The 26,073-nt window shown below is 44.8% G+C and overlaps 1 protein-coding gene and 1 long non-coding RNA gene across 2 annotated transcripts in view; one reads left to right on the forward strand and one right to left on the reverse strand.

The window, feature by feature from the left end:
• SLC4A9 (solute carrier family 4 member 9) overlaps positions 1-26,073 on the reverse strand; it is a 1,224,185-nt gene that overhangs the window by 1,121,041 nt on the left and 77,071 nt on the right. The gene's annotated exons all lie outside the window — the stretch shown is intronic.
• Positions 6,551-12,914, forward strand: LOC143776532 (uncharacterized). Its single transcript, XR_013215859.1, has 3 exons — positions 6,551-8,973; positions 10,983-11,007; positions 12,366-12,914. It is a non-coding gene; the product is annotated as an uncharacterized LOC143776532 (long non-coding RNA).

Raw genomic sequence — 26,073 nt, forward strand, 5'->3', positions numbered from 1 at the left:
TTTGCGTCTGGAAACACGAGAATCCAAGATCTTCTTAACAACATACTCCAATTCTCCCTCCACCAGCACCGGAGCAGGAGGCTCAACCGAAGGAACAACGGGCACCTCATACCTCCGCAACAACGACCGATGGAACACATTATGAATAGCAAACGATGCTGGGAGATCCAAACGAAAAGATACAGGGTTAAGAATCTCCGAGATCCTATAAGGACCGATGAACCGAGGCTTGAACTTAGGAGAAGAGACCTTCATAGGGACAAAACGAGAAGACAACCACACCAAATCCCCAACAAGAAGTCGGGGACCCACACGGCGACGGCGATTAGCAAACTGCTGAGTCTTCTCCTGAGATAACTTCAAATTGTCCACCACCTGATTCCAAATCTGATGTAGCCTGTCCACCACCACGTCCACTCCAGGACAATCCGAAGACTCCACCTGACCAGAGGAAAAACGAGGATGAAACCCCGAATTACAAAAAAAAGGAGAGACCAACGTGGCAGAACTAGCCCGATTATTAAGAGCAAACTCGGCCAGTGGCAAAAAAGCAACCCAGTCATCTTGATCAGCAGAAACAAAACACCTCAAATAAGTTTCCAAGGTCTGATTAGTTCGCTCCGTCTGGCCATTCGTCTGAGGATGGAATGCAGACGAGAAAGACAAATCAATGCCCATCTTTGCACAAAACGTCTGCCAAAATCTAGACACAAACTGGGATCCCCTGTCAGAAACGATATTCTCCGGAATCCCATGCAAACGAACCACGTTCTGAAAAAATAAAGGGACCAACTCATAGGAGGAAGGCAACTTAGGCAAGGGCACCAAATGAACCATCTTAGAAAAGCGGTCACACACAACCCAGATAACGGACATTTTCTGTGAAACCGGGAGATCAGAAATAAAATCCATGGAAATGTGCGTCCAAGGCCTCTTCGGGATGGGCAAGGATAACAACAACCCACTGGCCCGAGAACAGCAAGGCTTAGCTCGAGCACACACTTCACAAGACTGCACAAAGGTGCGCACATCCCTAGACAAGGAAGGCCACCAAAAAGACCTGGCCACCAAGTCTCTTGTACCAAATATTCCAGGATGACCAGCCAACACAGAAGAATGGACCTCGGAGATGACTCTACTGGTCCAATCATCCGGAACAAACAGTCTTTCTGGTGGACAACGATCAGGTTTATCCACCTGAAACTCCTGCAATGCACGTCGCAAGTCTGGGGATACGGCGGACAAAATTACCCCATCCCTAAGGATACCAGTAGGCCCAGAGTCTCCAGGAGAGTCAGGCACAAAACTCCTGGAAAGAGCATCTGCCTTCACATTCTTTGAACCTGGCAGGTATGAAACCACGAAATTGAAACGAGAAAAAAACAACGACCAACGAGCCTGTCTAGGATTCAAACGCCTGGCAGACTCAAGGTAAATGAGATTCTTGTGATCAGTCAAGACCACCACACGATGTTTAGCACCCTCAAGCCAATGACGCCACTCCTCAAATGCCCACTTCATGGCCAAAAGCTCCCGATTACCCACATCATAATTGCGCTCGGCGGGCGAGAATTTTCTAGAGAAGAATGCACATGGCTTCATCACCGAGCCATTAGAACTTCTCTGTGACAAAACCGCCCCCGCTCCAATCTCGGAAGCATCAACCTCAACCTGAAAAGGAAGTGTAACATCTGGTTGACACAACACAGGAGCAGAAGAAAACCGGCGCTTAAGTTCCTGAAAGGCCTCCACGGCCGCAGGAGACCAATCAGCAACATCAGCACCCTTTTTAGTCAAATCAGTCAAAGGTTTAACAATACTGGAAAAATTAGCAATGAACTGACGATAAAAATTAGCAAAACCCAAGAACTTCTGAAGGCTCTTAACAGATGTAGGTTGTGTCCAGTAACAAATCGCCTGAACCTTGACGGGATCCATCTCAATAGTAGAAGGAGAAAAAATGTACCCCAAAAAAGAAATCTTCTGGACTCCGAAGAGACACTTTGAGCCCTTCACAAACAGAGAATTGGCCCGCAGAACCTGAAACACCTTCCTGACCTGTAGAACATGAGACTCCCAGTCATCAGAAAACACCAAAATATCATCCAAATACACAATCATAAACTTATCCAGATATTCACGGAAAATATTGTGCATAAAGGACTGAAAGACTGACGGAGCATTGGAGAGTCCAAAAGCCATTACCAAATACTCAAAATGGCCCTCAGGCGTATTAAATGCGGTTTTCCACTCATCACCCTGTTTTATCCGCACCAGATTATACGCACCGCGAAGATCTATCTTAGTGAACCACCTAGCCCCCTTAATGCGAGCAAACAAATCAGTCAATAATGGCAATGAAAAAAAAACCTGCTCCCAGAGGGGACGAAGATGGACGAATATGTCCCTTTTCCAAGGACTCCTTAATATAATTCCGCATAGCAGTATGCTCTGGCAGTGACAGATTAAATAAACGACCCTTAGGGAACTTACTGCCAGGAATCAATTCTATAGCACAGTCACAATCTCTATGAGGAGGGAGCGAATTGAGCTTAGGCTCCTCAAAAACATCCCTATAGTCAGACAAAAACGCAGGGATCTCAGAAGGAGTAGATGAAGCGATTGAAATCGGAGGTGCATCATCATGAACCCCCTGACATCCCCAGCTTAACACAGACATTGTTTTCCAGTCCAGGACAGGATTATGAGTTTGTAACCATGGCAGACCAAGCACTAGTACATCATGTAAATTATACAGTACAAGGAAGCGAATCTCCTCCTGATGAACGGGAGTCATGCGCATGGTCACTTGTGTCCAATACTGCGGTTTATTCATAGCCAATGGTGTAGAGTCAATTCCCTTCAGAGGAATAGGAATTTCCAGAGGCTCCAGACTAAAACCGCAGCGTTTAGCAAATGACCAATCCATAAGACTCAGGGCAGCGCCCGAATCCACATAGGCATCGACGGAAATGGAAGACAGTGAAAAAATCAGAGTCACAGACAAAATGAACTTAGGCTGCAGAGTACCAATGGCCAAAGATTTATCAACCCTTTTTGTGCGTTTAGAGCATGCTGATATAACATGAGCTGAATCACCACAATAAAAACACAATCCATTTTTCCGCCTATAATTTTGCCGTTCACTTCTGGACTGAATTCTATCACATTGCATAGTCTCAGGTGCCTGTTCAGAAGACACCGCCAACTGGTGCACGGGTTTGCGCTCCCGTAAATGCCGATCAATCTGAATGGCCATAGCCATAGACTCATTCAGACCTGTAGGCGTAGGGAACCCCACCATAATATCCTTAATGGCCTCAGAAAGACCATTTCTGAAGTTTGCAGCCAGGGCGCACTCATTCCACTGAGTAAGCACCGACCATTTCCGAAATTTTTGACAATATATTTCCGCTTCATCATGCCCCTGAGAGAGGGCTAATAAAGCCTTTTCAGCCTGAATCTCCAGGTTAGGTTCCTCATAGAGCAATCCCAATGCCAGAAAAAACGCATCCACACTGAGCAATGCAGGATCCCCTGGTGCCAATGCAAATGCCCAATTCTGAGGGTCGCCCTGCAGGAAAGATATTACAATCTTGACCTGTTGAGCAGGGTCTCCAGAGGAGCGAGATTTTGAAGAAAGAAACAATTTACAATTGTTCCTGAAATTCAGGAAGGTAGATCTATCTCCAGAAAAGAACTCTGGAATAGGAATTCTAGGTTCAGACATGGGAGTGTGAACAACAAAATCCTGTATGTTTTGAACTTTTGCCGCGAGATTACTCAGGCTGGAAGCCAAACTCTGGACATCCATGTTAAACAGCAAAGATCAGAGCCATTCAAGGGTTAAGAGGAGGTAAGAAGCAGCTAGACAGCAATTAAGGGCTAGGCAGCAAAACTCTGAAGGGAAAAAAAAAAAAAAATTTTTCTTAAACACTTCTTTTTCTCCTGCTTCAGCCCAAACAATTAACACTTTGTGGGCCGGCTATACTGTCATGAATCCCAATGGCTAGGGATAGCACAGGACAAGCAAAGTACAAATATATAACGGACGAGCTCTAGGGTGATGGAACCTGGGCTGACCGCTGCCCTACGCCTGACAAACGCAACTAGAGATAGCCAGGGAGCGTGCCTACGTTGGTTCTAGACGCCACGCACCAGCCTAAGAGCTAACTAGCACTGCAGAGAAAATAAAGACCTCACTTGCCTCCAGAGGAATGAACCCCAAAAGGTATAGTTGCCCCCCACATGTATTGACGGTGAAATGAGAGGAAGGCACACACATAGAGATGATATATATAGGTTTAGCAAATAGAGGCCCGCTGTAAACTAGAAAGCAGAATGATACAAAAGGGGTCTGAGCGGTCAGCAAAAAACCCTAATCAGAAAACCATCCTGAGATTACAAGAACCCATGTGCCAACTCATGGCACATGGGGAGAACCTCAGTCCACTAGAGCTACCAGCTAGCATAGAGACATAATAAGCAAGCTGGACAAAAAAACCAAACAACTGAAAATCAGCACTTAGCTTATCCTGAAAGATCTGGGAGCAGGTAGGCAGGAACCAAACAGAGCACATCTGAATACATTGATAGCCGGCAAGGAAATGACAGAAAGGCCAGGTAAAATAGGAAACACCCAGCCTCTGATGGACAGGTGGAAACCAGAGGCCGCAACCCACCAAAGTCAGCCAGTACCAGCCGTAACCACCAGAGGGAGCCCACAAACAGAATCCACAACAACAGAGGTCCTGTGTACAATGTCACTGGTGATCACTGTATTACCTGTACACTGACACTATATACAGAAGTCCTGTGTACAATGTCACCAGTGATCACTGTATTACCTTTACACTGACACTATACACAGAGCTCCTGTGTAAAATTTCATTGATCTCTGTATAACCTGTACACTGATACTATATACAGAGCTCCTGTGTATAATGTCACCGGTAATCACTGGATTATCTGTACACTAAACACGATATACAGATCTCCTGTGTATAATGGCACCCGGTCAGGGTGCAGTGGTATTTGTTCCTTGTATGTGCTGTCATTTGGTCACTATGTGGTGGTAATATGTGGTTTGGTCATGGTGTGGTGATATTTTCCCTTGTATGTGCTATTATTTGGTCACTATATGGTGGTAATATGTAGTCTTGTCATGGTGTAGTGGTATTTGTTCATTGTATGTGGTATTATTGGTCACCATGTGCTGGTAATATGTGATCTGGACATGGTGTGGTGGTATTTGTTCCTTGTATGTGATATTATTGGCCATTTTAAAAACTTAAAAATATACCTAAATTGTATTGCATATTTTAACAAATGTTTAATAGATTAGAGTAGAGTAGGGCCCGGCCAAAAGAGTTTAACTTGTTGTGGTGGCGGCTTAAATAATCTTTTGGCCAAAACAAAAGCTGCTGGTTATGTATGTGATCTGGTGATTGGAACTGTTAATGTGTGGTTGGTAAGGATGTGGTGCAGATGTGGAGTTTTTCTATGAGTGGGTGGTAGGACTGTGGAAGGTTTGAGAAGGAAAAGGCGGGGCAGGGGTTGAGCCTGGGCGGTGTCTCAAAAGGGCCTGCAAAATTTTGCCAGTATGGGACCCTGAAATTCCTAGTGGCAGCCCTGAATATATAAACATGAATATATGTGTGTCACTGACATCTATATATCTATCTATTCTATGTGTAAATATCTATTCTATCCTATTCTATTCTAACCTGTCACTCTGTGATTTTACTGTACGCAGCACATGAATTGCTGGCTTTTATTGTATTATTTATATATACAGTGGGGGAAATAAGTATTTGATCCCTTGCTCCCTTGCTAATTTTGTAAGTTTGCCAACTGACAAAGACATGAACAGTGTTACGGCTGGCGGACCGCACCGAGTAAATATATGAGATGTTATAGGTGCGTTCGCAGCCCGGGGTCCACCGTGCAGGAGAGGAGCCTGCTGCTAGAGAAATGGCGGCCCTATATGGCGGTACGATGTCAGATTAGACATCGCTCGGTCAGTATCAGCACAAACCCTGTTGCTTCACAGAGTCGTGAAATAATTAGTGTGACTAAAACCCTAACTGCTTGATCTGGAACTCTTCTGTGCTAACCGCACACATGAAGGAGCCAGATGCTAAGCCAAGCGACTAATTGCCCCCACTGATGCTAACTGCCTGCCTATGTAATTTCCCACGGCTAACGGACACTCTCCACGTGTAGCCTGAGTGGCAGAGTATTACTGGCGACAAGCACAAAACACAAATGATACTAGCGCATGGCCGTGCGGATATGCAAACCTTTTATAGCTGCAGCAACATCAGGACCTTCCTAGAGGACCAATGGGAGCTGCTACAGGACCTGAGCGTGTGACCCCCGACCTCCAATGAGAGGTCCTCCCTTGGGCATGCTCAGAAGGGGAAAAGCAGGACTTAGTCCCAGAGACGTCTGCTCGCCGCTGACGAGTACTGGCTACAATGGCTGAGCCTGGAAGAGCAGCAGTAACCAAGCGCAGAGTATCTGCCAGAGCCAGATGCTGGGACTGACATCTCTGCTGAGCAGACTCCACTGTGGCTGGAGAAGAATGGGGGACCGCAGAGGAGGTGGTTCGAGATTCCCCCTGTGCAGCGGCGGGAACTCGACACCTAACAAACAGTCTCTAATTTTAAGGGTAGGTTAATTTTAACATTGAGAGATAGAATATCCAAAGTAAGTCCAGAATATCACAGTGTATAAATTCTATAAATTTATTTGCATTTTGCAGTGAGAAATAAGTATTTGATCCCCTACCAACCAATAAGAGTTCTGGCTCCTACAGACCAGTTAGATGCTCCTAATCAACTCGTTAGCTGCATTAAAGACAGCTGTCTTACATAGTCACCTTTATAAAAGACTGCTGTCCACAGACTTAATTAATCAGTCAGACTCTAACCTCTACAACATGGGCAAGACCAAAGAGCTTTCTAAGAATATTAAGGACAAGATCATAGACCTGAACAAAGCTGGAATGGTCTACAAAACCATAAGTGAGACGCTGGGTGAGAAGGAGACAACTGTTGGTGTAATAGTAAGAAAATGGAAGTAATACAAAATTACTGTCAAAAGACATTGATCTGGGGCACCATGCAAAATCTCACCTCGTGGGGTATCCTTGATCATGAGGAAGGTGAGAGATCAGCTTAAAACTACACAGGGGGAACTTGTTAATGATTTCAAGGCAGCTGGGACTAAAGTCATCAAGAATACCATTGGTAACACATTATGCCGTAAAGGTTTTAAATCCTGCAGTGCACGCAAGTTCCCCTGCTCAAGAAGGCACATGTGCACGCTTGTCTGAAGTTTGCCAATGAACACATTGGATGATTCTGTGAGTGATTGGGAGAAGGTGCTGTGGATAGATGAGACAAAAATTGAGCTCTGTGGCATTAACTCAACTCGCTGTGTTTGGAGGAAGAGAAATGCTGTATATGACCTACAGAACACTGTCCCCACTGTCAAGCATTGAGGTGGAAACATTATGTTTTGGGGGATTCTCTGCTAAGGGCACAGGACTAATTCACTGCATCAATGGGAGAATGGAAAGAGTACCTTAAAATCCTGAGTGACAACCTCCGTCCCTCCACCAGGACATTAAAAATGGGTCGTGGCTTGGTTTTACAGCAAGACAATGATTCAAAACATAAAGCCAAGGCAACAAAGGAATGGCTTATAAAGAAGCACATTAAGGTCATGGAGTGGCGTAGCCAGTCGCCAGACCTTAATCCCATAGAAAGCTTATGGAGGGAGTTGCAGCTTCGAGCTGCAAAGCGACAGCCTCAAAATCTTAATGATTTAAAGATGATCTGCAAAGAGGAGTGGACCAAAATTCCTCCTGACATGTGCGCAAACCACATCATCAACTACAAAAAACATCTGACTGCTGTGCTTGCCAGCAAGGGTTTTGCCACCAAGTATTAAGTCTTGTTTGCCAGAGAGATTATTTCTCACTGCAAAATGCAAATAAATTTATATAATTTATACAATGCGATTTTCTGGTTTTTATTTTTGATATTCTATCTTTCCATTTTAAAATTAACATATACTTAAAATTATAGCCTGTTTATGTTTTTGTCAGTGGGCAAACTTAGAAAATCAGCAAGGGCTCAAATACTTATTTCCCCCACTGTATATTTATATATATATGTGTGTGTGTGTTTTCATGAATATATCCTTTGAAAACGATGTGTAAATGACAGAGAATTGCTGTATGTAAAAGCGCATGTTAAAATCGCATTGCAAACGGATAGCAATCGCACTGCATTCGAATGTAATTCAGATGCTAGGTGTGAAAAATTGGATTGTACTCACATGACACCCGCATTGCACTTGTGCGACTCTTGGCAGGGACATTTGGACCGATTTTTCATATGTTTAGTGTGACTCTGGCCTAACTCCTTAAGAGGCGCATGGCATTTGAGGAATTAGGTACATCTTACAACTGATATAGTTTTTTCCACTAGTGTAAGGGGATATACAGTCTACCCGTTAAGCTTTATATGCTGCTATTTGCATATTAATATTGTGTGTTATATATGGTTTTAATGTTTGCATTAGGGTTAGTGTAGTGCCCAATTTTGGCCACTAGATGGGGGCATTTTATTCCACACTTCAGATAGTTAAACATAGGAGGGTTTTACTGGTATAAGATAGGAGTAGCTTCCTTGATAGAGTTAGTTGGCACCAGGGTGCCCGTACAGCTTGGGTGGGCATCTGAGCCTACGCTCCCCAGTAGCCCCGCAACATTTTTTTAAGTGGGGGCACAGCCATTCACAGCGTCAGGCCAGGACAGCATCAGGCTGCAGCAGAGTTGCACACCTGGGAAAAACGACAGGACGAGGCAGGTACGCAGGTGGCTCCAGAATGTGGCAGCTCTTCGCATGGGCCAAAGCCCTCAGATCTGGGGTGAAACAGCTGAGAGATGCCCCAAACGCAGTGAGTGTGAATAAGGAGAACGCTGTGTTACCACAGGGGACAGTGCAGCCGTGCAGGTCAGTCACCACGTGGCAGCTGACTTCGGGGGCTGATGCCCTTTAGTGTGGACGAGGGTTAACCAAACCATATCAAAGCTGGACAGGGAGGACGCTGAGGAACCGTATGATACGGTCTGTCCCGGTAATGTGCTGTGTGACAGAGAAAGGAGTACAGAGAAAAAGAAAGGAGCGTGCATTGTGAAACCTGCTCTAAATGCTGTGATTAATAAGGATGTGCTGTGCAACGAAGTCAGTAAAGTTGTTCATATAAAAATTGAAATGGACTGTGCTTCGGTCTCCTGAGTGTGTGGTGTGAAGCGATGCACATCTCAGTACAGCGGGCGCTCGGTAATGACTTCATCACGCTCGCTGCTCTGAAAAGTCAGATACTGAGGCAGAATGATGGGGGTGGAAGTGTCAGCTGAAGCTCCCTCCTCAATCATCACTGCTCTCGCTGACGACCGGAGTGAAGGGGGACCGATGCGGGCGCTGACCCTGCGTCCCCACTGCTCACAGGTCCCATTGCAGCCTTGTGGCCTGCCGCCATTGGTGGTAAGCCACTGGCTGCTTCTATTTAAAGGTAGGTGGGGTACAACATTCATAAACTACATATTTAAGGTTTCTCATAACAATATTAACATTTCACCCGTGTACACAATTTCCAGCGTAGATTTATTTATAGGACTAAAACAACTAATCCGTAACATATTCTTAACCAGAGACATCCTACTAAAACTGGTTTGCACAATACAATATAAAAACTATGTTTATTGCAATATAGTCCAAGTAAACGTAAAACATAAAAATCATACTTTTCATATTAATAATATTATTATTAATAATAATACATAACATGTAGACATAAAATGACATGTCATTTATTATGTTTAGAAAAATGTTTCTTGTTGGCTACAATAGAAAAGTCTGAGGTTTCTGTTCAAGTCAAGAAAGCACAGTCAACATGGGAGGTAGAATGCTGCACTCAGCCACACCATGGGTGCAAAGGACACCCAAAATTGTTAATAGAGTAAAGATTGTTTTCTGAACTACAAAGGCGCATGTATGATTTTAGTAGGGACCCGTTGTAACTATATTCTTAGTGTGCATTTACACTTCCTAGGAACTCTTGTTTCCTTGTTAGAACCACCTAACGAACAATGAAAACACTCATTTGTCACATTAAATGATTTTTAAGTTTCTTTAAATATCTTTGTATTTGGCAGTACATAGTCCTTTGTAAACATAACATCACATGTGCTGCCGAGAATAATGAAAGTGCACAGAATAATCTATTATTGACATTTCTGTGCATATTGTAGACTCAGTCTAAACAGGATATTACAGGACCAGCAGCCGACAAATGTAGCCCATCGGCAGTCATTTACTAATAGGGTTGAGCGACTTTCATTTTTTTAAGATCGAGTCGGGTTTTGCGAAACCCGACTTTGTCCAGAGTCGAGTCGAGTGCAGTCGGCCGATTATCGCTAAAAGTTGGGGATCGACCGAAACACGAAACCCAATGCAAGTCAATGGGGAAGCTGAAAATATCACTCACCCTAGAACTGGCAAGAGCTATCCCATCCGTGGTTATTACACATGCAGTTCAAACTTTGTGGTCTATATAGTAAAGTGTCCATGTGGCCTCCTCTATGTGGGAGAGACCACACAGTGCATTCGTGATCGCATATCAAGCCACAAATCTACAATTAGATGCAATAGAAATTGGCTCCCATTACCAGATCACTTCACCAAATTTAGGCACACAGTTGCGCAACTGTGTTTCCAAATCATGGAACAGGTGGCTCGTCCCAGAAGAGGTGGGGATCGTAAATAGGCTCTTAAAACAGAGAGAGGCCTACTGGATTTATACACTAGACACCTTGGAACCTAGGGGTTTAAACAGAGAGATAGATTGGTATCCATGAATTTTCATATTTGCTAATTATTTACTCTTTTCTCCATCTCTCCCAGACACGTTGACCTGGAAGCCCTGTTGGTGAGTTCAATTTTGCCCTGGCTACGGCTGGTTCTCTTTTTATTTTCATTTTTATTTTTATTTTCGTTTTTATCTTCATTTTTTCATTTTTTATTTTTAGTTTTTATTTATTTTTTATTTATTTGTATTTATATCCATTTTTATTATTCATTTTTTTCATATTTATTTTTAGTTTAACTTAATTTTATTATTTTTTTCCCCCCTTATTGTCTTCCAATAACTATTTTCAAAATAATTTTTCTCTTCCCTTTTTGGGTCTCAGGTTACATCTTCCAGGGCTCTCGGTCAACTTATTTATTTATTTATTCAATCATTTCTTTTTTTCTTCTTTTTTTCTTCATTTTTTTCATTTCAACTTTTCCTTTTTTCATTTTTTCATTGTATATACCCTCGTATCTTTCCTCCCCTCGGGTCCAAGTCCAGATTTTCCATGCTTTAAAAATATAATTTTTTTATCTTTTTATTTCTTTATTTATAATTGTTTTCTCTATTTTTTCATATAATTTTTTACTTTTATTTTTCACTCTTATTTTGTATTTTTTATTTTTTACTTTTTTATTTTTTTGTTTTTCATGGTATTTCATTTTTTATTTTTCTTATTCTACTTTATCATCACACTTTCTCTAATTTTGGTTCAATCTAGTGCATTCCTCTCAGTTATTTATCTCGTTATCCTTAACCAGTTATCTAGTTTTGTCTTTAATATTAATACCATATATGGCTTAGTCCACTTTTTTGTAGATATTCCGAGCATTACCTATACTCTCACATCAGCTAAGAAGGGCCATTGGACGGCTACCAGGATCACACTTACTAGATCTTTAGAATACCGGTTTACTTGTGGGCCAGACTATTATATCCTGTCAGACGGCAGGGACATATATTAAACGGCCTTTATGGCTCCTTCACCACTGCGCAGGCGCCTAGTGTTCCATGGTAGCTGAACGCTACCAAGCGTCCATAGCTACCCTTGCGCATGCTCTGTGCATCGGCGGTCTCGCGCGACGTCACATCCGCCCTCATATTGGACACTTCCGGTCTATGTTACGTCCCGGCTCCCTTTATTTAGCAGCTATCATCGTCACTCACACGCAGCACAGCAGGGCGCGGGAGCGCCGCTTTTCCAATCCTGCCTACAGGTAATACATTATAGCGTGCATCGTTCAGTTTAGAGTGAATAGACAGGGACTCGTAGGTGCTCACCATTTGTTCATGCCCACAGGTTCACCTACCTAGCAGTAGCTAGCCCTCATCTGGATTCTTCTTACAGCATATATAGGTAGTGTTTATATAATGGTTTTAGCTCACCTTTTCTCCTACCATTAACATCCTCCTGATTGTCACACTATCCCCCACAGCACAACTGCTGAATGCAATATTCTGTCTCGGCAGAGACAGTTCCAATTAAGCAGCTACATATCATTACAAGGTAATGACTTAATCCCCCTGCCTCACTCCAGTGTGTCCTTTGGTATATTCGGGTATAATCTGGTGATCTATCTATTTAAATTTAGTTTTGGTGGTTTCTCTCACCTCCCCCCTTTTTTGGTATAGGTACACTCCGTTCCTTTCTTTACTTGGGGTTATTTTCATAGGCTTGGTGCCTTTTTTTGTGTGCATATTGTTATTATTGTATAGTTATGTATGACTTGTCTGTGTTTTTCCTGTTTTTTCCACAGCGGTATATGAGTAAGAACCCGGTTGGGTTCGAAACGTCAATACGCTTCTTTCATGTGATTGCATTATTACCGTTGATATGGATGTACATAAATAAATTGTTATGTGATTTGCAATATATTCCATCCGTGAGTGCGGTGTATCTTTCCATTGATATTATTGAGGACTTTCTGTCCGTTACACCAGCACCCTCTTCTACATAGCAGAGTGCAGACTAATTTTCTCTCTTCATATTGTAGACTCAGTCTAAACAGGATATTACAGGACCAGCAGCCGACAAATGTAGCCCATCGGCAGTCATTTACTAATAGGGTTGAGCGACTTTCATTTTTTTAAGATCGAGTCGGGTTTTGCGAAACCCGACTTTGTCCAGAGTCAAGTCGAGTGCAGTCGGCCGATTATCGCTAAAAGTCGGGGATCGACCGAAACACGAAACCCAATGCAAGTCAATGGGGAAGCATAGTCGGCAGTGAGTGGAGGCCAGGAAAACACCTACAGTGCCCATTTTAATGCCAAAAACATCCATTCTTGTTTCTGAAGCTTGTCAATCTTAATTAACCTTATAATAATAGTTGGGCATTGGAAATTGGGGGTCATTTGGCAAAAGTTGTGGGGGGTAGGGCTGGTTCAAGGTTTTAGTGGGCCCAGGAAACGTGGACTACGTCACGGCGGTGGAGCAGTGAGAGGTAAGTATGTCAAGTTTGCAAGTGCTGTGATCCTAAGCAAGCAGGGGGGGCCCACTCGTTGGCATTGGCACTGGCACAGGGCCCCTCAAAGTACAGCGGTGTGTTTGCACGGCAGGGGCGCCTCCCACCAGCAGCGACACTTTTGCGTACTCTGAGGGGCCCTGTGCCAATGACGTCGCCAACGAGTATGCCCCCCCCCACCTGATGAAGGAACCTGCACTTTCATCTGCACCTTCCTCTTTGTCCCTGTGTAAGGTGGTATAACATGCGGGAAGGGGAACCTTACTTTCAGCAGGGTCAGATTCTGGCTGTGTAGAGTGCAAGGGGAATTTAGTGGTCTAGGTCAATGTACCAGCAGACTCAAACCCAGGAGCAGCAGACACTGTTTTAAGGGCCCAACCACACTAGTAGGCCAAATGCAGTTTAATATCGGCTACTATAGGCCAAAAGCCTAAAGAAGCTCAGCTTTATACAGTGGAGGGCAACACCAGGGAGCGGCAGACACCGTTAGTAGGCCGTAACCACCAATTTTTGTTTAAAAAAGCACTTAATGACAGCCAGAAGGTTGAAGCTCAGCTTTATACAGTTGAGGACAACACCAGTGAGCGGCAAACAGAGTTATTAGGCCCCAACCACCAATTTTTTTAAAAAAAGCACTTAATGAGAGCCAGAAGGTTGAAGCTCAGATTTATACAGTTGAGGACAACACCAGGGAGCGGCAGACACCGTTAGTAGGCCGTAACCAAAGTTGAAGGCCAAATGCAGTTTAATATCTGATACTATAGGCCGAAAGCCTAAAGACTGAAGCTCAGCTTTATACAGTTGAGGACAACATCAGGGAGCGGCAGACACCGTTAGTAGGCCGTAACCACCAATTTTTTGTTAAAAAAGCACTTAATGACAGCCAGAAGGTTGAAGCTCGGCTTTATACAGTTGAGGACAACACCAGGGAGTGGCAGACAATGTTAGTAGGCCGTAACCACCAAGTTTTTTAAAAAACAGCACTTAATGAGAGCCAGAAGGTTGAAGCTCAGATTTATTCAGTTAAGAACAACACCAGGGAGCGGCAGACACCGTTAGTAGTCCCTAACCACCATTTAAAAAAAAAAAAACACTTAATGAGAGCCAGAAGGTTGAAGCTCAGATTTATACAGTTGAGGACAACACAAGGGAGCGGCAGACACCGTTAGTAGGCCGTAACCAAAGTTGAAGGCCAAATGCAGTTTAATATCTGATACTATAGGCCGAAAGCCTAAAGACTGAAGCTCAGCTTTATACAGTTGAGGACAACACCAGGGAGAGGCAGACACCGTTAGTAGGCCGTAACCACCAATTTTTTGTTAAAAAAGCACTTAATGACAGCCAGAAGGTTGAAGCTCAGCTTTATACAGTTGAGGACAACACCAGGGAGCGGCAGACACCGTTAGTAGGCCGTAACCACCAAGTTTTTTAAAAAACAGCACTTAATGAGAGCCAGAAGGTTGAAGCTCAGATTTATTCAGTTGAGGACAACACCAGGGAGCGGCAGACACCGTTAGTAGGCCGTAACCACCAAGTTTTTTAAAAAACAGCACTTAATGAGAGCCAGAAGGTTGAAGCTCAGATTTAGACAGTGGAGGACAATTTGAATTAGGGACTGCAGACAGACTTAGTAGGCTGTCCCCTGTGGACCATGCATCCACCACATTAACCCATTGCGCCGTAATGGACACGTAACCTTCCGTGGCCATGCCTACAGGTCCATGCGTCTGTTGTCAGGTGCACCTTTGTACTCACAGATTGCCAGAGTGCATGGACAATGCGGTCTTTTACATGCTGGTGGAGGGTTGGGATGGCTTTTCTCGCAAAAGAAGTGTCGACTGGTTAGCTTGTAGCGTGGTACAGCGTAGTCCATCATGGCTTTATTAATATTAAATAAAATATATAAATAGGCTCAATGCAGTTTTAAATAGGTTACATGGATACACAGGCAGCATTGTGTTCAGTGGAGGAGGATTGCAAGGAGGATTGCAAGGAGGGACCGCAGACAGGCTAACGAAGGCCTAAAATAACTAAAAAATAGGCTCAAGGCAGTTTTAAATCGGTTATATGGATACACAGGCAGCATTGTGGTCAGTGGATGAGGATTGCAAGGAGGGACCGCAGACAGGCTAACGAAGGCCTAAAATAACAAAAAATAGGCTCAAGGCAGTTTTAAATCGGTTACATGGATACACAGGCAGCATTGTGGTCAGTGGAGGAGGATTGCAAGGAGGGACCGCAGACAGGCTAACGAAGGCCTAAAATAACTAAAAAATAGGCTCAAGGCAGTTTTAAATCGGTTATATGGATACACAGGCAGCATTGTGGTCAGTGGTTGAGGATTGCAAGGAGGGTCCGCAGACAGGCTAACGAAGGCCTAAAATAACAAAAAATAGGCTCAAGGCAGTTTTAAATCGGTTACATGGATACACAGGCAGCATTGTGGTCAGTGGAGGAGGATTGCAAGGAGGGACCGCAGACAGGCTAACGAAGGCCTAAAATAACAAAAAGTAGGCTCAAGGCAGTTTTAAATCGGTTACATGGATACACAGGCAGCATTGTGGTCAGTGGAGGAGGATTGCAAGGAGGGACCGCAGACAGGCTAACAAAGGCCTAAAATAACAAAAAATAGGCTCAAGGCAGTTTTAAATCGGTTACATGGATACACAGACAGCATTGTGGTCAGCGGAGGAGGAGGATTGCAAGGAGTGTCTGACACAGTTAGTACTCACAAAAAATAAATAGATGTTAATGTCTCGCAAAACAACAACAAAAAAAAAGTGTGGCATACTTAGGTACAGGGGTGGGCTCATCTGCTGAGTTTCTGACAAAGTAATTTGACAGTAAGTATTTACTGGTGTCAATATAGGACACTGACCCAGACTACTTTAACTAGCATCATAGATGTCAACAAATTGGTATTGTCAGTGCCAGGCATTGAATGATGTCAGCACATAGACTAAACATTGGTGGAGCTGTGCGAGATAATTTTGCACGTGGTAGAGCACAGTTTGAGCTGGGGGGGGGAACTCTCTTGTGGCTGGCGGTACCATCCCAGGGTCCCTCATGTTACAACGGTGTGTCTGACGTTGGGTGCGCGCCACCACCGCCAGAGACACTTTATTGTACTATGAGGGACCCAGTGGCAGTGCCGTCGACCAAAAGCGGGCACACCCACCTCTTCAGACAAACGGCACTCTAACGGGTGCTTGCGCCAAGTGGCGAGACCACGGCCCCGTGGGGGGAGTTTTCCCATTGAGGGAGGTGTAAACATGTCGTATGCTGGACAAACAGCTGCTGCAAATTAAGAGATTGGAACACTCAGTAAGACCAGTCCACAAGCAAGACCTTTTTATAGGAAAGCTAGGTGTCAGCCGGGAAAGGTGGGGCAAAATAATTTGAAATCCAGGACTGGTTCATTTTAATGAAGGTGAGATCATCCACATTTTGGGTAGCCAGACGAGTCCTTTTTTCGGTTAATATTGAACCAGCAGCACTGAATACTCTTTCTGATAGCACACTAGCTGCTGGGCAAGCAAGCTCCTGCAATGCATATTCTGCCAATTCAGGCCAGGTGTCTAATTTGGATGCCCAGTAATCAACTGGGAATGACGGTTGAGGGAGAACATCGATAAGGGATGAAAAATAGTTAGTAACCATACTGGACACATGTTGTCTCCTGTCACTTTGAATAGATGCTGCAGTACCTGTTCTGTCTGCGGTCATTGCGAAATCACTCCACAACCTGGTCAGAAAACCCCTCTGTCCAACGCCACTTCTGATCTGTGCACCTCTAACACCTCTGCCCTGTAGCCCCCTGCAGCTCGTGTGAGAACCATCACCGGCGCTGTGTGCTGGGAATGCCTGAATCAAACGGTCTACAAGAGTAGCTTGTTTGGTTGCTAATATTTGTTCGAGGTTCTCATGTGGCATAATATTTTGCAATTTGCCTTTATAGCGACGGTCAAGGATGCAGGCCAACCAGTAATCGTCATCGCTCATCATTTTAATAATGCGTGGGTCCCTTTTGAGGATACGTAAGCCATGTGGGCCAAAGTTCCAGTTGTCAAATCTGCGGTTGTGCTGGTTTGAGGGGCAGTTACAGGCAAATCTACGTCACTTGTCTCCCTTAAAAAAACAGAACCCGGCCTTGCAACGCCACTAATTTCTGTTGGCCCAGGAGAAGCTTCCTCATTAAAAAAGTACTCATCCCCATCATCCTCCTCGTCCTCCTCCTCCTCTTCGCCCGCTACCGCGTCCTCTACACGGCCCTGACCAGACAATGGCTGACTGTCATCAAGGCTTTCCTCTTCCTCGGCTGCAGACGCCTGCTCCTTTATGTGCGTCAAACTTTGCATCAGCAGACGCATTAGGGGGATGCTCATGCTTATTATGGCATTGTCTGCACTAACCAGCCGTGTGCATTCCTCAAAACACTGAAGTACTTGACACAGGTCTTGTAGCTTCGACCACTGCACACCTGACAACTCCATGTCTGCCATCCAACTGCCTGCCCGTGTATGTGTATCCTCCCACAAAAACATAACAGCACGCCTCTGTTCGCACAGTCTCTGAAGCATGTGCAGTGTGGAGTTCCACCTTGTTGCAACGTCGATGATTAGGCGATGCTGAGGAAGGTTCAAAGACCGCTGATAGTTCTGCATACAGCTGGAGTGTACGGGCGAATGGCGGATATGCGAGCAAAGTCTGCGCACTTTGAGGAGCAGGTCGGGTAACCCTGGATAACTTTTCAGGAAGCACTGCACCACCAGGTTTAAGGTGTGAGCCAGGCAAGGAATGTGTTTCAGTTGGGAAAGGGCTATGGCAGCCATGAAATTCCTTCCGTTATCATTCACTACCTTGCCTGCCTCAAGATGTACAGTGCCCAGCCATGACTGAGTTTCTTTCTGCAAGAACTCGGACAGAACTTCCGCGGTGTGTCTGTTGTCGCCCAAACACTTCATTGCCATTACAGCCTGCTGACGCTTGCCACTAGCTGTCCCATAATGGCACACCTGGTGTGCAACAGTGGCAGCTGCGGATGGAGTGGATGTGCGACTGCGGTCTGTGGACGAGCTCTCGCTTCTGCAGGAGGACGAGGAAGAGGAGGAGGGGGGGCGAACACCTACAGCCAACTCTTTCCTTGACCGTGGGCTAGGCAGAACTGTCCCAATATTGCTGTCCCCTGTGGACCCTGCATCCACCACATTCACCCAGTGTGCCGTGATGGACACGTAATGTCCCTGGCCATGCCTACTGGTCCATGCATCTGTTGTCAGGTGCACCTTTGTAGTCACAGACTGCCTGAGTGCATGGACGATGCGGTCTTTAACATGCTGTTGGAGGGCTGGGATGGCTTTTCTAGAAAAGAAGTGTCGACTGGGTAGCTCGTAGCGTGGTACAGCGTAGTCCATCAGCGCTTTGAAAGCTTCGCTTTCAACTAACCGGTAGGGCATCATCTCTAATGAGATTAGTCTAGCAATGTGGGCGTTCAAACCCTGTGTACGTGGATGCGAGGATGAGTACTTCCTTTTCCTAACAAGAGTCTCATGTAGGGTGAGCTGGACTGGAGAGCTGGAGATCGTGGAACTAGCGGTGGTGCCGGTGGACATGGGTGAGTGAGAGAGGGTTGGAGATGGTATTCTTGCCGGTGCCCTACATGCAGTGTTTCCTACTGCAAACCTGGTGATTCCCTGACTGCTTTGGCCTGGCGACGAAAGCTGCACAGATACTGCAGGTGGTGCGGGAAAGGGTGGGTTTACAGTGAGGGAAGGGATGTAGCGTTGCTGACTAGCTTCATTGGCCGAGGGTGCTGCAACCTTTAGGGACGTTTGGTAGTTAGTCCAGGCTTGCAAATGCATGGTGGATAAATGTCTATGCATGCAACTTGTATTTAGACTTTTAAGATTCTGACCTCTGCTTAAGGTAGTTGAACATTTTTGACAGATGACTTTGCGCTGATCATTTGGATGTTGTTTAAAAAAATGCCAGACTGCACTCTTTCTACTATCAGATACCTTTTCAGGCATTGCAGACTGAGCTTCCTTAACTGGATGGCCACGCTGTCCTCCAACTGGTTTTGGTTTTGCCACGCGTTTTTGGCCAGATACGGGCCCGGCAGATGGATCCTGTTGTGATGTTGATGCCTGCTGTGGCTCCTCCTCCTCCGCTTCAGAACTACTGCCGCCTGCACCCTGTTCCCCCAATGGCTGCCAATCGGGGTCAACAACTGGGTCATCTATGACCTCCTCTTCTATGTTGTGTGCAACTTCGTCTGTGTCACCGTGTAAGCCGGTGGTATAGCGTTCGTGACGGGGCACCATAGTCTCCGCTGGGTTTGATTCTGCCTCAGTACACTGCGAGGGCAATGTTCTGGTCTGAGTCAAAGGAACAGCATAGTAATCTGGCTGTGGCTGTGCATCTGTGCACTCCATGTCCGATTCAACTTCTAATGGGCATGGCCTGTTAACTGTTTCACTGTCTAACCCAGGAACGGTATGTGTAAAGAGCTCCATGGAGTAACCTGTTGTGTCGACTGACGCATCCTTCTCTGTTGTTCTGGGTGAAGGACACAAGGAAGCGACTTGTTCCTGACCAGGAGCATCCACTGATGATGCACTGCTCTGACATTTGGCACTTTCCGAGGAGGAGGCGAAAGAGCTAGAGGCAGAGTCAGCAATGAAAGCCAATACTTGTTCCTCCTGCTCCGGCTTCAAAAGTGGTTTTCCTACTCCCAGAAAAGAGAGCGTTCGAGGCCTTGTGTAGCCAGACAACGAACCTGGCTCAACAACTCGAGACTTAAGTGCTGTACTGCTTTTACCATGACCACCTGATGCTCCACCACCACTACCATCATTACCAGCTGACAATGACCGCCCACCGCCACGACCTCTTCCACTAGACTTCCTCATCTTTTGCAAAACGTAACCAAAGTAATGGTATTTGTTACTGTAAAACAACTTATAAGGTGAACTCAAACTTCTGTTGGATTTATATATACCTTTATAGGTGCCTGACACTGAAAGGAAAATCAGGCCCAATGTTACACACTAGGTTTTCTGTGCCCCAATAATTTGAGACAGATGGCACACACAGGACCAGCACTCAGGCAGAAATGCCAATCTTAATCTCCCACTATTTTTTTTTTTCTGGGAGAATTAAAAAAAAAAAAAAAAACAATATTACACACTAGGTTTTCTGTGGCACACAATGAGAGACAGATGCCACACACAGCAATGGCACAGAGGCAGACTTGCCAATCTTTATCTCCCAGACTCCCACTATTATTTTTTTTTTTACAGGGAGAATTTACCTAAAAAAAAAAAGAATGGCCCAGTATTACACAGTGGTTTTCGGTGGCACACAATGAGAGACATATGCCTCACACAGCAATGGCACAGAGGCAGACTTGCCAATCTTTATCTCCCACTAATTATTTTTTTTTTACAGGGAGAATTTAGAAAAAAAAAATGGCCCAGTATTACACAGTGGTTTTCGGTGGCACACAATGAGACAGATGCCACACACAGCAATGGCACAGAGGCAGACTTGCCAATCTTTATCTCCCAGACTCCCACTATTAATTTTTTTTTTACAGGGAGAATTTACCCCCCCAAAAAAATGGCCCAGTATTACACAGTGGTTTTCGGTGGCACACAATGAGACAGATGCCACACATAGCAATGGCACAGAGGCAGACTTGCCAATCTTTATCTCCCAGACTCCCACTATTAATTTTTTTTTTTACAGGGAGAATTTACCCCCCCCCAAAAAAAAATGGCCCAGTATTACACAGTGGTTTTCGGTGGCACACAATGAGAGACAGATGCCACACACAGGACTGGCACAGAGGCAGACTTGCCAATCTTTATCTCCCAGACTCCCACTATTAATTTTTTTTTTTTACAGGGAGAATTTACCCCCCCCAAAAAAAAATGGCCCAGTATTACACAGTGGTTTTCGGTGGCACACAGTGAGAGACAGATCCACACACAGGACTGGCACAGAGGCAGACTTGCCAATCTTTATCTCCCAGACTCCCACTATTCATTTTATTTTTACAGGGAGAATTTACCCCCCCCCAAAAAAAATGGCCCATTATTACACAGTGGTTTTCGGTGGCACACAATGAGAGACAGATGCCACACACAGGACTGGCACAGAGGCAGACTTGCCAATCTTTATCTCCCAGACTCCCACTATTATTTTTTTTTTTACAGGGAGAATTTAGAAAAAAAAAATGGCCCAGTATTACACAGTGGTTTTCGGTGGCACACAATGAGACAGATGCCACACACAGCAGTGGCACAGAGGCAGACTTGCCAATGTTTATCTCCCAGACTCCCACTATTAATTTTTTTTTTTACAGGGAGAATTTACCCCCCCAAAAAAATGGCCCAGTATTACACAGTGGTTTTCGGTGGCACACAATGAGACAGATGCCACACACAGCAATGGCACAGAGGCAGACTTGCCAATCTTTATCTCCCAGACTCCCACTCTTCATTTTATTTTTACAGGGAGAATTTACCCCCCCCCAAAAAAATGGCCCAGTATTACACAGTGGTTTTTGGTGGCACACAATGAGAGACAGATGCCACACACAGGACTGGCACAGAGGCAGACTTGCCAATCTTTATCTCCCAGACTCCCACTATTAATTTTTTTTTTACAGGGAGAATTTACCCAAAAAAAAAAAAATGGCCCAGTATTACACAGTGGTTTTCGGTGGCACACAATGAGAGACATATGCCACACACAGGACTGGCACAGAGGCAGACTTGCCAATCTTTATCTCCCAGACTCCCACTATTAATTTTTTTTTTACAGGGAGAATTTACCCAAAAAAAAAAAAATGGCCCAGTATTACACAGTGGTTTTCGGTGGCACACAATGAGAGACAGATGCCACACACAGGACTGGCACAGAGGCAGACTTGCCAATCTTTATCTCCCAGACTCCCACTATTATTTTTTTTTTTTACAGGGAGAATTTACCCAAAAAAAAGAATGGCCCAGTATTACACAGTGGTTTTCGGTGGCACACAATGAGAGACAGATTCCACACACAGCAATGGCACAGAGGCAGACTTGCCAATCTTTATCTCCCACTAATTTTTTTTTTTTTTACAGGGAGAATTTAGAAAAAAAAAAAATGGCCCAGTATTACACAGTGGTTTTCGGTGGCACACAATGAGACAGATGCCACACACAGCAATGGCACAGAGGCAGACTTGCCAATCTTTATCTCCCACTAATTATTTCTTTTTTTACAGGGAGAATTTAGAAAAAAAAAATGGCCCAGTATTACACAGTGGTTTTCGGTGGCACACAATGAGACAGATGCCACACACAGCAATGGCACAGAGGCAGACTTGCCAATCTTTATCTCCCTGCAGTAATCTCAGAAAAGTATGGCAGGCAGCTATAAAAATGACTGCTGCACACAAAAGTGTGGACAAACACACAAGATAGCTGTGCAGAAAGGAAGGAACAACAGGATTTGTGCTTTGAAAAAAGCAGTTGGTTTGCACAGCGGCGTACACACACAGCAACGCAGCTATCAGGGTCAGGGAGCCTTCTAGGGCAGCCCAATGAGCTACAGCGCTGAGGAAAAAAAATGTAGCTTCCACTGTCCATGCAAACAAAAGGTGGTGTTGGACAGTGGAAATCACTACAGCACAAGCGGTTTGTGGCTTTATGTACCCTGCCTGACACTATCCCTGCTTCTGACGAAGCGGCACCTCTCCCTACGCTCAGATCAGCAGCAGTAAGATGGCGGTCGGCGGGAACGCCCCTTTATAGCCCCTGTGACGCGGCAGAAAGCAAGCCAATCACTGCAATGCCCTTCTCTAAGATGGTGGGGACTGAGATCTATGTCGTCACGCTGCCCACACTCTGCGTCCACCTTCATTGGCTGAGAAATGGCGCTTTTAGCATCATTGAAACGCGACTTTGGCGCGAAAGTCGCGTACCGCATGGCCGACCCCACGCAGGGATCGGGTCGGGTTTCATGAGACGCCGACTTTGCCAAAAGTCGGCGACTTATGAAAATGAACGATCCGTTTCGCTCAACCCTATTTACTAATGCAGATCATGTAGTGTAAATGAGCCCTAGATTTAGATTTTGTTTTGGGCATGACCAACTCCCTTTAGAGGATTGTGAAGATATGTTAGAGTTCTGTTTATCCAGGATGTAACTATACTAATGACAGAAAGATTGCTAAAGAGAATTCTGATGTTATGAAATAGGTATAGTTAGTTAGACAGCATGAAAATAAGCAAAACTGCAATTAACTTGCTTTTTCTATCTGCTGTTGTTCTTTTGTTTTGAGAGCCTTTGTCTTACATTTACAGCTCATTGCCAAGGAAACTGACCACCAAAGCCTGGAAGAACATTTGCAGTTGTACACTTCAGGCAGTTAGACAGTGCTCCTCACCTCACCTCAGACTGTAAAGACAACACTGCTCATTTTCCGAAGGAGCTGTAGAGCCCTGAGCTTTGAGAAACACACTACTATCTCTATATGCATACATAGAGATATTGAGGAAGCATTTTGCGAAACGGCGCTGTCGGGGTGAGAGGACGAGGCATTTGGAACCCTTGCATTTAGCACTTTAGAGGTATTTTATCATCTTTCACCTTCATCATTTAAATCATTACATGTCAACATGATTGTGGCAAAACCTTCATTATAAGATATATATGGGCCCTTTGTGGTCATGTGTTCTGTTCCTTGCATTTGTTCTATGGTATCCACTTTAGACTTTTCCAACTAAATGTGAATATTTATGTTTTGCACTCTGCACTTTATGGCTCATTCACTTACTGATTGATATTATTATGGTGTTTGGATACATATATGCCATCCTTGATTTAAGGTTGCTATTTCACTATTCGAGTATTATATTAGATGCGGTTGATGTGGCGGCCGGTGGTTGGCATGACCCGCTAGGCCACATTTTAGCTCAGTGAGATTCCCAGGCAAACGCATGTTGATGGCACATGTGCTGGTTCATGCATGTATTAGTCATATTATTGGAATTTTTGCCTCTACTGAGTTGTTTTTTACAAATTGGCAAGTAACTTGAGTTGAGTCATCTTTTTGTTTCCAAAATGTCTCAGGCTAGGCAACCCTTGCCACCCCTGCAAACTCCAAACCTGCAACTACTGCTGGCCACAGAGTTGTGGCTGAGGATGCAGTGCTTGTAGTGGTTGCATCACTGCGTGAAGCCGCAACTTAACCTCCTCATCTTCCTCTCCATCCACCTCCTCTGCTGAGCTGCCCAGCTGTGTGCCTCTGGGATCATGCCAAGTGGAATCTACAACCTCATCGTCATCCTCTCTGTTCTCCCACTCCTCACCTTCTCCTCTTCCTGCCCTGACAGCACAGTACAGTCCACATGCACCTCAGGTATCCGAGTAGCATCAGGATCACCTCCACCCCCAGGAGTTAATGTCTGGTGATGATGGTCTGGATTCTGCTCGGACCCTACATCATCTGGAATCGGATCCAACTGAAAAAAAATTGGGGCATCAATGCAGATGCTTTCTCCATCTTGAGTCTGTGAATCTTTGTAGCAGACCTCTGATGCCCATGGATTAGAATGTGTGAAAAGCTCTGCAGACTTACCCATCTGTGGTTCCTCAGTCAATTGGGTGGTTGGAGAGTTGTGATGTGCAAGGAAACAAGAATAATTGGGGTGCCTCCTCTGAGGACTGTACTGTGTGTGATGTTAAGGTGGAGGAACAAGAGAAGAGGCCATTTGATGCAGCTCACATGCTCTTTCTGGACCTCATCTACAAGGCATACCGCTGTGTTGCTGCCAAAGGAGCTGGCGTTCATAGCAGATGAGCATTTTCACTACACAGAGCACGGCTGAAACCCTGCTATGTTTAGCACAGGCGATAAAATGATTGCAGAGTATCCTAAGGAAAATATTGAAACAGGTGAAAAGAAAAAAAAATGTTTTTAAAAATCTAAAGTTCAAATAACCCCATTGCCCCATTCAATATAAAACCATAAAAAAAATCAAAAATGCACATATTTTCGCCACATTCAGAAGCGTCTGATCTATCAATATATAAAGAGAATTAATCAGATCGGTAAGCGCAGTAATGAGGAAAAAAAAACAAAACGACAGAATTATGTTTTTTTGGTTGCTGCAACATTGCAATAACAGGCGATCAAAACATTGCATCTACCCCAAAATGGTAACAGTAAAATTATCAGCTCGGCCAGCAAAAAATAAGCCATCACACAACCCCAGATCCCAAAAATTAGAGACGCTACTAGTGATGAGCGAATGTGCTCGCCACTACTCGTTACTCGCCCGAGCATTGGGGTAGTCGCCGAGCAGCGAGCATTTCCGGGATTATTCAGCGGTAACTGCAGTCTCCACCCTGCGTTTTTGGCGGACTTTAGAGACCCAATCACGGTGCAGGGATTGTCTGCCACCAGGCCATGAAACACCGCAGCCATCTTTGTTGTGGTCGTGCAGTGATTGGCTGGCCATACAGCATCATCCCGAGTATAAGAGACCTGGCGCCGCCCTGCTTGCTGCATTCTGTTCCTGTTTCAGCGAGAGTAGGGAGAGCTGCTGCCGAGATAGGGTCAGAATCGTGGTTTTAGAGTTAGTGTAGGTCTGCAACTCTTACATCCACAACTCTTGAGAAACCAACA

The sequence above is a fragment of the Ranitomeya variabilis genome, chromosome 5 (assembly GCF_051348905.1).
Source record: "Ranitomeya variabilis isolate aRanVar5 chromosome 5, aRanVar5.hap1, whole genome shotgun sequence".
Taxonomy (NCBI): domain Eukaryota; kingdom Metazoa; phylum Chordata; class Amphibia; order Anura; family Dendrobatidae; genus Ranitomeya; species Ranitomeya variabilis.